This window comes from Cetorhinus maximus, unplaced genomic scaffold (genome assembly GCF_964194155.1).
Source record: "Cetorhinus maximus unplaced genomic scaffold, sCetMax3.hap1.1 HAP1_SCAFFOLD_360, whole genome shotgun sequence".
Taxonomy (NCBI): domain Eukaryota; kingdom Metazoa; phylum Chordata; class Chondrichthyes; order Lamniformes; family Cetorhinidae; genus Cetorhinus; species Cetorhinus maximus.
This window is the reverse complement of record NW_027596306.1, coordinates 196,650-205,701: the sequence shown is the minus strand read 5'-3', so window position 1 is coordinate 205,701 and position 9,052 is coordinate 196,650. Positions and strand designations below refer to the sequence as shown.

Sequence of the window (9,052 nt, the reverse complement as noted above, 5' to 3'; positions counted from 1 at the left end):
TACATTCATGCAGTTACCAAGGCCATAAGGATCCCCAAACACAGGCTTTTATGCCTAACATTTCAGAAAGCAAACACACAAAAGTGTTAAGTTGATCATTTATACGCCATGTGGTCATGTATATCAAGGTCACATGCTCAATGACGATCTATTACTCTTTGGTCCAGTGACTGATCAGAGTTACCAGTCACATCTGTGTCCACAATTAACTACATGGGATGGCTGGCTAACTTAGTTAAACAGAAGATACCAGTACAGAGGCATGAACAAAGAGCAATGGATGGTGAGGGCAATCCTCAATTTACATAATTTTTAAATGCTTGCAAATCTCCGGACTCTGAGCAGGATCTTTCAACTCATGTCACTCAAAAATAAATAGAGTTAATTGGAGAAATCCCAGAATAAGTTGAATGCCAAAGACCAATCGTTACTCTTCCAGGGGCTTGAAACTATTTTTGTGTTTGCAAATTTGATGCCAATTCAGGTTCTTTCCGGAAGCTATTATAATATTTTCGATAATCAACTAATTGAGGTCCGACATTGCTCTAAGACTTAGATAGCTCAAACTATGTGACACAATAGTGAATTTACAGCACAGGAACGACTTCAAATTCCCATGAGTCAATTTTCAAAACGTTCTATATCCTCTTTTTCTAAAGTCATATAAAAATGTAAATTATAGCTCAGGCATTTTTTTCTCTCGAAGAGATATCCTGAAAAAAATACATCTATATTTTCCAGTGCCCTCCCCCCATGACTCAATGACGTTCGTGTCTCATTGTGAAGGGCAACTATGCGCAGCCCATCTCGGAGCTGGAACAGATGAATGATCTCCTTACCGCGAAGGTATTTGCTGTTTGAAATTCCACAATAACGCCAAACAGATAGTTGACCTCTTAACAATGTGAATACTCTGGTGCATAAGCAGAAAGTAGAAGCAGGGTAACGCCTGGCCGCAGCCCAGACTGTTGAAGGTCCACTCCTTGGTATCGCTGTGTCAATGAGTCACCAAGTGAAATGAAAGATTGAAGTCATTGCTGCACTGGGAGCGGGTGACAGCTACCCACCGGTGTGGTTGCATATATGAGACAGTAATGAGGAGGGGCAGTAGATCTCTTCCTGCTCTTACTGTGCCTGAATGCCATTGTGCCTTCGTTGGTGGAACATGTCAGTGAACTTGGATCTAAATGGCGATTGACCAATTAAGCCGCATCTCTTAGTCTGCATAGAGCCACCAGAGCCTCAGCAGGTTGGAGGGCAGGTGAATTTCCTCCCGCACACTTGGCAGGCGAATTACGCCGCCCAGGTGTGGACTTATAGGTTTCTCAGGAGGTCACGAAGTCTGAACCTATTCCCAAAGTAAAATGGACTCAAATCAAACTCTCAATTCTCCATCACCCTATAGAGAGTGCAGTTTATGATGAAAGAGACGGGGGTTTTACCAGAGGCCACTAGGTCAAAGGGCGGAGTTTTGTCCTCATCGGGCGGGCACGGCGAGGTGGACAGGAGCGCTTCGGTAGGCGACCGCCAGCCCGCGATCGGCGCCCGAACGCGATTTCACGCTGGCAGGCCAACTAAGGGCCGCCCCGCATGAAACTCAGCTGGTCACAGGTCGGAGGGGCCGAGCGGGGACGGGAGCCTCTAGGCCGCCGGGTCCAATGGCGATCCGGCAGCCAGTTTGAAAACGGCCCAGGCAACCCCTGGAAGGCTGCTGGAGAAGGGCGTCTGTCTGCCGTTGCAAAGATAGACTCGAGTGCGGCAGCAAACGCCAGGCGGGAGGGCATGTTGTTTGGGCGCTCGGCCCCCCGTTTTACTGAGGAGTGCCTCGCTGCCCTCCTGGAGGAGGTGGCTGCCGGAAGGGACACTCTTGTCCGAAGAGATGGGAGGAGGACGCCTCCAAACCTCACAAAGAAGCCTTGGGAGGAAGTGGCAGCCTCGGTGAACAGCCATAATGCACACCTGGGTGCAGTGCCAGAGGCGTTTCAGTGACCTGCTGCACTCAGAAAGGGTGATTGCCGTGTTGATATGAGTCAGTGTGTTGAATTGTTTTGAGCTAGCCGCCCTCCCCATGGAGTTCAGGGGTGTCAGAACCTGAGTCCCAACTGTCAATCGCTCCGGCGCTGGCCAAGGAGCTGAGCCTTGGCTGCTTTGACTGAGATGCCATGCGGCTCACGGGCCATGATGTGGATGTGCACTGCAAGGCGCCCCACTGCTGGAGTTGGCCAGGCTGTAGTAGCGCTGCAGGTTGGGTGTGGACTAATGAATGGTCCTCTGTGCTTTCAAGAGAAGGCAGCCCATAACAACATTGAGAGGCCACGGACTGGCGGAGGACCCCCACACCTTTCAACATTGCTGTCTCTGGCAATGTAAACGTAGCGGCCTCGTACCAGGGCTCCCCTCGCTGTTATCTTCTCTGAATATGGAGGTTTGTATCTATAAATCTTCCCCTCTCTGACCCCTTAGCTTGGCCACATCAGACATTCAACTCACTACAGATGACAAAAGTTTTAATTCTTTAAGCAAACGCCCAGAATTTGAACCGAATTGTGATGACAAATATGTTTCCTTCACTCCACCTTTTCTAAAATCTCAAATGAGCTCCACCGATCTTCACGTGATACACAGGGTCTGTTAGCACGTAGAAATGCAATTTAACTACCTGTTAGCTCCAAAACTTTCCTTAATCCTGGCAAACCACGTAAAAAGCTTTTTATTTACTGGAATAACTTCAAACGTCCTACCTCCTGTTCCTTAGCTAAATAAAAGCGCCCGCATTATCATGATCTTGGCTTTCTAACTGTTAACCTCTTAAGTCAAGATGGCTCCAAACTGTTAAGAATAATAAACTCCAAGGTTGGTTAAATTGCATTTAATTTACGGCTGCTTTTACCAGTTTTTGCCACCAGATATCCCCACTGCCTACAGCTAAATCTTTAATTCCTAAAACTATAAATTGGATTGAAAATCATCTGAACTATGACACTAGCTATACGTAACAGAAGGTGATTTTTTTCACCACAGTATCAGGTACGAATTTACTATTAAACTGGTATAGCAGTTCCAAGGTCACAGTTAGACCGGGGCGTCAGGTAAATGGTCACGTTCAAGGCTCACAGTTGAAAACCGTAGAAAGAGAACAACGAGAGTTTCAATCCTTTCCAACAATTGGAATAATAAATTGGATAATTTCAGGTGTGTGAATATCATGTCAGGTAAACGTACAGGATCATTTTTTCCGCCGCTTGCATACATCATCACACTTTTGAGGTAAATATCAGGAGTTTCTGTGAGATGCTGCGGTGATCATTTTCCAATAAACTGCTCGTCATTCTCGATGTGATTCTAATTCCTGAGTGCCTCAGCATAGTGTCCTAGGCCCAAGCATCTTCAGCTGCCTCATTAATGTCTTCCCCCCATCATAAGGTGGGGATGTTCGCTGATGATTACATAATGTTCAGCACCATTTAATAACTTCACATATACTGAAACACAAAAGCAGCAAGACCTGGACAACATAGAGGCTTGGGCTGATAAGCATCAAGCAGCATTCGCGCCACACAAACGCCCGGTAGTGACCACTTCCAACAAGAGAAAATCCAACCACGTCCCCTTGACATTTAAAGGAATTAGTATCACTGAATCCCCGACTATCAACGTTGTGGGTGTTACCATTGAGCAGAAAGTGAACTGTACCAGCAATGTAAATACTGTGACGACAAGAGCAGATCAGTGGCTGAGAATGCTGCGGAGAGTAATTCACCTCTTGAGTCCCCAAACTCGCCCAGCACCTACAAGGCTCAAGTCAGGAGTGTGATGGAATACTATCCACTTGCTTGGGTGAGCGCGGTTCCAATAACATACTAGAAGCTCGACACCATCCAGTACAAAGCAGCCAACTTGTTGACACCTCAGCTACCACTTTCATCATACACTCCCTCCACCACCGACGCACAGCAGCATCAGTGTGTTCCATCTACTATATGCACTGCAGGAACTCATCAAAACTCCTTCGACAGCTCCGTCCAAGCCCATGACCACTACCATTTAGAAGGGCAAGGAAAGCAGAAAGATGGAAGCACCACCACCTGGGAGTTCCCCTCCAAGTCAATCACCATCCTGACTTAGAAATGTATCGCCGTTCCTGCACTGACACTGGGTCAAAATCCTGGAACTCCCTTCCTAACAGCACTGTGGGTGTACCTACACCACATGGACTGCAGCGGTTCAAGAATGCAGCTCAGCACCACCATCTCAAGGGCAATTAGGGATGGGGATAAAAATATTGGACTAACCAACGACGCCCACGTTCCGTGAAATAATAAATAATAATTTTCCAAATGATCTTTGGGAACAGAAAAGTCGGTTCTTGGAAACGAAGTGGTCAGTCACTTTGTAAAGAATGGAGAACAACTGAATAGTTATCAATAAATAGTTGCAGTATTCAACTATCTGCAATTAAAATGCAGGAACTCTTTTGGATTTAACACATTCCCTGAGGGTGGAGATGGGCTGAAGGTTATCACTGCAGTTAATATAGGGGAATTATTCTTTATTAAGTTTTTTTTCAAAAAAGCATTAGTAGAAAATCGCAGATTTAAATGAATGGGCAATTTCTCAGAGACAGAGACACAGAGAGAGAGAAAGAGAGAGGCGAGGGGGTGGGGGGGTGGGGTAGAGAGAGAGAGAGCAATAAGTTTCATTGAGTTAGACGCTGTCTCAGTTAGAGAGGTAACAGACATTCAGTGATTGTGGTGACAAACGTGTCCGTCTTAGCAAAGAAATGGTTGGCATGACATGAATTTCTAAACAAGACCACACAACAGAATATATTATCAATAAATATTTACGTTATTAGACGATCTGTAGTTGCAGTTTGAATAAGAGAAAATAAAACAAAATGAAACATTCTAGTGAAGATAAATCTTTTATCTTTGTGGAATGTTGCAGCATGATTTCTTTTCATACAGACAGACAGAACAGGTGATGTCTCATATGTAATACTGTTAGCTGCAATGAAACTGAATATCAGGAGCTGCGTGGAACAAACAGTCAATGCAAAAACTCTAGTTTTCATCCAATGTCAGAGGCCTATTTGTATCTCAACGTCCACCTTACAGAGACATAGAATAGTGTAGTAACAACAGAGACGGAGCCTGGTATGGTAATTACTGAGGCAGGGCCTAGTGCAATTTAAGCAGAGACATTACTAGTGCAGTAATAATAGAGACAGCATCTAATGTTATTTAAATAAAGACGTGACCTAATGCAGGAATAACAGGGACGGGGACGGGGACGAGTGCTATATTAACATAGACAGGCTCTACTGCTGTAATAGCGGAGATGGAGCGAGTGCAATATTTACTGATAGAGGGCCTTGGTCAACATCAAGCGAACTAGGGTAGTTATTACAGGCACAGGGCACAGAGTAATTGCTTCCTAGAGAGAGTATAAGTCGTAATAGCGGAGACTGCCGCCAATGTAAGAGAGACAGATGTGATCTCGTGGAGTAAAAACAGGGACAGGGAGAATGAAATAGAAGCAGAGACAGAGGTACAAAGACAAAGTCTCTGCAAAGACAGGAATCATTTTAATTAAAAAGACAGACAAGTTCGAATGTGATACAGGGTGATACAGAGTCTAGTGTAAATTGTTCTGAAATGTGGTCTAGCGGAATATAAGCGCAGACATGATTTAGTGTGTTATAAGCAGGGCCGCAATCTAGTGGAACATATGTGAGTCAGTGCAAAGTTCAGTAATAATTGAGACAGGATCATGCGCATTACAAACCAGCCTCGTGTAGGAATAACACAGACCGGATCCAGTGTAAAAAAACTGATACATGGTCTAGTGGAGCTTCACATAATTCAGGGCTCTTTGTAATATAAACTGACACAGTGTCTGGCGAAGTAAATACCGCCAAAGGTACGAGATTAATAAGAGACATGGACAAGTCCAGCAATAAGAGAGTAATGGTATAGGAGAATAAAATCAGAAACAGGAAATTGTGTGATATGAATTGAGGCATGTATTTGTGCAGCATTGACTGAGATAGGGTCCAGTTTGATAGACACGAGGCAGATTATACTGGAGTAACAGCTGAGACAGAGTCTTGTGAAATTCAAACAAAAACATGTTCGAGTTTTCCATTACCAGAGATAAACTCTAGTGCAGTGCCAACTGGGGCATGGCTTATTGTAACTTTAGCCGAGACCTGCTTCAGTGCAGTCATGACTGAGATAGTGCCAACTGTATTATGGCCCTAGCCCAGTACATAAACAACTGTGACTGAACCAATTACAGAAACAACTGAGACATGACCTTATGTAATATGATCAGAGGCATGCCCTAGTGTAATAGAAACAGAGACAGCGTCTAATTTAATATGAACAGAGACAGTGTCAACTGCTGTAATAATTGAGACAGCGCCTGCTTCATGTGATGTGAGCAATCACGGTTACACTGCCATCAACTGGTCAAACGTTGCTATTGCAGGTGTTGTGAAAACGTCGATTTCATTTACTGTTTCTGAGATCAATGGTTAAAATCAGAAATAATGGAAAACGTAGTGGACAGGATTTAGACCTGCGCGGGGTAACTCCAATGGATTTCAAATCCATCGCCTTAACCACTCGGCCACGACTACAGACCTTAGCGTTAAGCATGTATTATTTATATGAAATCATAGAATAGTTACGGCAGAGAAAGAGGGTCTTCTTCCCGCCCTGTCACTGCCACAACCCAACCTTTCCCCATAACCCTGCAATTTATACTGCCCTCCTCGTTCTCCCTCCCAAACTGGTAATGAAAGAGTGAGAATGAGAGAGGAAGAGAAGTGATGAGTTTTGTCGATCCCAGGGAAAAGAGACTCCAGGAACAGTTCATTGTGACAGTTCACACAGCTACAAGAAAACAACATTCCCTGAGGAGGGCCAGGAGTGGGAGCGTGTTTAGTTCAAACACAGAAGACTTGTTCAGCCAATAACAGCATCGAGTGTGTTAGACATGAACATGAAGTGAACAGTGAGGTGAAATAGTGGAATAGCTTCTTTACCCAGAGTGGTGGGAATGTGGAACCCGATGCCACAGGGAGTGGTTGAAGTGAATTGTACAGATACATTTAAGTGGAAACTAGGCAACAATTTAAGGGAGAAGGGAATAAATAGTTACAATTGTAGATTTAAATGAAGGAAAATTGGAGGAGTCTGAAGTGGATCATAAACCCCGGAGCGGACTGGTTGGACCAAATTCCCATTTCTGTTTCCTCCATCCTGTGAGAATAATACCAGATTCTGCCGCCTCTCCACATGATTGAAATAGCTTATCCCTGACACTGTTCATGTGAATACTGCCCGTAACCTCTCCAAAGACTTGACATCATTCCCAAAGTGTGAACATAATATTTCAGCTGAGGTTCAATAAATAGTTTACAAAGATTCAGCATCATCAGTTTGCTTTTGAACTCCAAGTCTCCATTAGTGAAGCCAAGGACGACATGAGCTATTTTTAAAGAAAGCAGAGAGATCAACTTGTCCTGCTACCTTCGAAGGTTTGTGTACACATCACTCTATCCCTCTACTCAGTTCTCCGCCAAACAACCTTTCACAGCCCGTGTGTGTTTTTTCCTTCACCTCCTCGTTCCGAACACTGTCCACAAGCCTTGCAGAATGGCTCGTCCACTCCAATTTTGCCATTTCCTCGCTTCAGACCCGCTTCAGCAGGGATAACTTTGTCCTACAAAATGGTGCGTTTACTTGGATCAGGAAGGGCCTGTTCAATGGCAATTGTTCAGCCAATGAGGACAACGGTTTCTGTGAGCTGGAACACGAAATCGACAGTGAGGTGAAATAGTCCCACCAGCTGCTCCTGTGTAAATTTCAATTTCCAAAACCCACCAACCTCATCACTGCGGCTCCTGTGAAACTGACAAGGGAACACGCGGCAGAAACTCATCACTGAAAGTAACTGAGACACATCCAATTCAAAACACTGTCATGTCGCATCTGTTTCTGCTTCTGTCACTGCCTCTCCTCCAGCTCCCTCTGCCCATCCAGCTCCCAGGTCAATTAGCTGCTCGATGAAGACACATTCAGTTCATGAACACAAGCTTTCCCTGGAAATCGGAGACAGGGAATGGAAGTCCCAAAGCTTCCGGAAGAGATGGGTTTGCAAATGACAGTGTATAGATAAAACAGGATCTCTCTTCCTGGCTCTCCCACATACTGATTACAAGAAAAGGACACAAGGGCAACCCACTGTCTGTTTAAATGTTGCTCAGTGAAACTTTCTATCATCCTGCGCTGCGTAACATTCGGGCACTGACTCAACAAGCAGTCTGCACTCAAATATAAACACAGGAAGTGGCAATCATAACTTGCAATATTTAAACCTGTTGTTATTCCCTGTACCATTTACCCCGAAGATACATTACAAAAGTGAACAAATTTTGCGATGGTAAAAATGTGTTCACCCCTCGGTGAACTGAAGCGCACTGACACACTCAGAGGGGCACAGACAGATATATACACCGAGAGGGACAGAGGACTAAAGAGAGACAAACACCCATGTCACCAACAGTTTTCTTCCATTTCTGGCGATTTGGTGAATGCTTTCAGATGAACGGAAATGAAAGAGCGCGCAAGTGAAGCAGATACAAATCACGGGAGTATTTGGAAGCTTCTGATTTCATTTCACCAGCAATTAGCTGTCGAGACAGAGAAAAGGACAAACAGGGAAGCAGCGCAGTCGGCAGGAGTCGAAACTGCGTGGGGAAACCCCAATGGATTTCAAACCCATCGCCTTCACCACTCGACTACGACTACTACAGAAACATGAATGTTTTTGAGCTAAAATTGCAGAATGGTTACAGTGGGAAAAGCTGGCACTTGGCCCCACTTACTTCCGGTCACCCTGCAATTTTTATCGCCTCTCCTCGTTCTTCCTACCAAAATAAAGCACCGCAGGCGTCAGCTGCCCCGAGCGCATCCCAATGGATTTTCGAAAAAGACAAACTAATTGAAATTTCGATCGCAGTGGGATTTGAACCCAAGCTTCA

General features: G+C 44.8%; 1 non-coding gene across 1 annotated transcript; it reads right to left on the bottom strand.

Annotated features, from left to right (window-relative positions):
* Positions 1–8,737: 8,737 nt before the first annotated feature.
* Positions 8,738–8,819, bottom strand: trnas-uga (transfer RNA serine (anticodon UGA)). The gene has a single exon. It is a non-coding gene; the product is annotated as a tRNA-Ser (tRNA).
* Positions 8,820–9,052: the final 233 nt, after the last annotated feature.